Consider the following 629-nt stretch of genomic DNA (forward strand, 5'->3'; position numbering starts at 1 on the left):
TTTATAAATTTTTTTCACCCTTTAACTTCCTTATTCTTTTTTATCACTAGGTTATTTCAAATATTACTTTATATGTATCAATGTCTTATATTATGATATTATCCACTGAGTATGTTGAGTCTAAATTACTCAATAATATGATTTTTACATAAAAAAATATTTTCAATGGTTTTGGCATGCATGTCACCTGTAGGTCATAATAGGCACTGACACACTATATTGAAATGTCGATCATGGCTATAATTTGCAATTCCTTTCCTAAAAAGAGAAGTATTTAGTTACAATGCATATTCAATAGGAATAAAATGTGATTTTAGTGTTTTACTTAATTTTTTTCATTTAACAATGACAGTAAAACAAAGTGTTAATCACGCAAAGTACTAAAACCTCAGAACATCTTCAGCAAAATGATAAGTTTTTGACAACAGACTAATTCTTATTTATTTTAAAATTTAACAATAGTTCAAATGAACCTATCTAAGAGTATTGTAGTAGCTACTTGTAATTATTTATTTTCTATTTGTTTTTTCAACACTCAAAATTTGTCACCCTTAGGTGAAAACAGGTGCTGGTAGGTTAAACTTATAATTATCACAACAATTCTCATTCAATAATCCTCAAAATGGTAT

Source organism: Halyomorpha halys, unplaced genomic scaffold, assembly GCF_000696795.3.
Source record: "Halyomorpha halys isolate HHAL.00 unplaced genomic scaffold, Hhal_1.1 Scaffold497.1, whole genome shotgun sequence".
NCBI lineage: Eukaryota > Metazoa > Arthropoda > Insecta > Hemiptera > Pentatomidae > Halyomorpha > Halyomorpha halys.